We start from the raw sequence: 2,897 nt of genomic DNA, 5'->3' as shown, positions 1-2,897 counted from the left end.
GGCTCACCAAGGGCTATCTGGAAATAGCCCAAATATGGCTCTTCTAATCAATCTAATTCCGTCTGCAAGCTTTGGTCTTCTCTCTCAGACGTTTCACAGCGTCAAGATAACCTTATCTTAACCTGCCACATCCTTTACAATTAGCGCTCTCTCTAAAGACACTCACAAACACTCACACAAACACACACGCACATAGATGCTCTTGTGTTTGCACGCACAAATCTTAAACTGGCCACATGCATGCTCTGCAAACTGCTACCTTCTATTAATTATATGTTGCTTTAAATTTAGCCTGTCTGCATTTAAATACAAAAACAATGTACTTATGCATAAACATAGCAAACCATTTGAAACCATCTTTTTTAATCCTCACTTTGGCTACATATCTTAGTTAGTTTGTATTAGCTGTCAAACATTTAGCATGGTTGGAGAAGTGGAGTGCATCCACTGGGATGATGCATGACAATAGCGTGAAAAGCCGTATCACAGGAAAGCTTCAGCTCTGCTCTGCTTATATTCACACCTGTGTTCTGGAAGAGCGAGCAAGCAGCGCGGCGCATCGTACACCTGTGACAGATGATTGGAGCATTTTGGTGCGGCTAGCGTGTTGTGGGGAGGGGTGTGTAGTGGGTGTCTAAAGTCTTGTGGATTATGTCGTGACATTTCAGATGGGCGGTAGTGAAAGGCTATGAAGATGAGACTTTAATGAGGTAGCAGGCAACATGGCGACATGTACACCTGCTCAGCTCCTGATTGGCACAGTAATCGTCCACTCAACGGTCCTGTGGGAGGGAAAGCAGAGACAGCAAATCTTGATGGAAGTATGGGCAGATGAAAGAAAATCTGTCAGGAATTTATATGTTTATGTTAGCATAAAAGATAGGTACATGTCGCTTTCTTGTATTGGAGGAGCTGGGGGGGGGGGGGGTGGGGGGGGGTCCTTTTACATGCTTGGTTTTATCCTGGCCAATCTTAAAATATCTCGGCAGAAGATAAATCTCAGCAAGGTCATACTAACAAAGACTTTACCTCCTCCCTGTTTTTTCTTGCCTCAGATAACTCTTTGGATTTCAAATACCTTTTCTGCTGCCTTCCATGAAGTCAGGGACACAAGCTGGCTATTGATCCACTGCTTCACCGTTTAATGTCTGTGCATTCAATGTATGTTTGTGTCTGTGCCAGGAATAAATGTGTTGGTGCTCGCACAGCTTTGTTTGTGTCTGCAAAATCAAGCACACACACAGAGACACACACATACAAGCTGGTGGTGACTTGTCAGGATAATTAGGACTAGTAATGAGATGTTGTGGGTGGAGTGCATTCACTTTACCAGTGCTGATGACCAGTGCCCTTGAAGTCTATCAGAGGGACGAGGCAGTAACAGAGAAAGCACAAATACCACAGTGTTTTAGAGAGCATTCAGCAGACGTTTAAACAATGCTTCCTGTCTGCATAAATAACAGAACATTTAGGAGTTATATCCGATGTGGAATAGGTTGATTAAATAGACTCTACCAGCGACTACTAGCACCACCCAGAGCTGTCTGCCCCTCATTTGACACCGCATAGCAAAAAAAAGGGGGGGAAAAAAGATTAAAATAATTGATCAATTTACTCAGGGACCAAACTGATCAATGAGATACATTATTAAAAGAAGGCTATTGATCAGGATGGAGGCAAGCCGAGTAAAATGTTTACCGCAGCAGAGAGGCCGGGATCAATTGTGCGGCCAGTGCAGTTGAATAGAGCTCCATTTGGATCAATCTGTGATGGAGCAATAGGGCGTATGGATCTGCCCACTGTTCACTGTCCCTTTGTAGCAGATGAAGAATGAAAGACCTGAAATACAGTGAAGATCAAAGCTGGGTTAAGACAGACATTTTTGTTGCAACAAAAACAGACTTTCATCAGTGAGAATGTGAGAAAAGATTCCACTGGGAGCTGGCTTCCTTGCTCACTGTTTTTATACAGAGTATACAACGTGCATGTTTGCATTACAGACTTTTACGTCATCGTTTGCTTACCCTCATTCTTTCCAATAATTGATGTTTAAAAGTGAGGCATTTTAAATCATGTCCAATAATATGATGTATGGCCCGACCCCGCTCTTGGGCAACACCTAAAACGGGAAACTAACCCTACACAAACTGTTTCTGCGTGTTCCCATAAACGAACGCATGTCGCATGTGTGAGCCAGTTTAAGTATGCATGCACAGCTGTACGTGCACGTGAGCATACGCGTGCGCCGAGCGTGCGTGCGTGCGTGCGCACAGAGTGTATGTGTGACTTTAGCGGCTATTGATTGTGGGCAGGAGCATTTTAAAAAATGTCAACACACACCACTACTCCACCATCAGTTCAAGGAGCTATTTTCCACACAAAAGAAAGCTTTGAGGAGAGAAAAGAGAAGGGCAGAAAAAAGAAACAGATTTTAAAATGTGCTCTAAAGAACAGCAGACCAGCAGACTCAAGGCTCCTCTCTTCCCTCCCTTCTTTTCTGGCTGCTTTCTTTGCAGCTATAGAAAGGAACAGAATGATTGTGGGCTGCGATCGGAGGGAGACGGGGGTTACTGAATAGACCTCAACTCTTTTACAGATTTCCTCTCTCCCCACCATGGAGGACATCTGACCTTTGAGGGAGGGGGAGAATAAGAGAGACAGGGGGAGACAGAGATAAAGAAGGAGGGGTAGCTGGGAGAGAGGGGAGGGAAATCATAATGAAAAGTGGTAATTCCTTAGAGAGGGAGCGAGAAAGAAATGTCTAAGGGCCAGTAATGAGATCGTCTGACTAGCGGGTTGCTATAGCAACCACCACAGTATTACTATACACTACACTCTATGAATGAGAGAAAGACCATCCATTGTGGCCACAAGTGGATGGGTCAGAGAGAAAAAGA

The 2,897-nt window shown here is 44.2% G+C and overlaps 1 long non-coding RNA gene across 1 annotated transcript; it reads right to left on the bottom strand.

The window, feature by feature from the left end:
• Window positions 1-1,132: 1,132 nt before the first annotated feature.
• LOC105940773 (uncharacterized) lies at window positions 1,133-1,830 on the bottom strand. The gene is made up of 3 exons (XR_001167437.2): window positions 1,699-1,830; window positions 1,331-1,358; window positions 1,133-1,220 (listed from the first exon to the last, which is right to left on the bottom strand). It is a non-coding gene; the product is annotated as an uncharacterized LOC105940773 (long non-coding RNA).
• Between the last annotated feature and the right edge of the window lie 1,067 nt (window positions 1,831-2,897).

Source organism: Maylandia zebra, linkage group LG12 (assembly GCF_041146795.1).
Source record: "Maylandia zebra isolate NMK-2024a linkage group LG12, Mzebra_GT3a, whole genome shotgun sequence".
NCBI lineage: Eukaryota > Metazoa > Chordata > Actinopteri > Cichliformes > Cichlidae > Maylandia > Maylandia zebra.
This window is presented reverse-complemented; position numbering and strand designations above follow the sequence as displayed.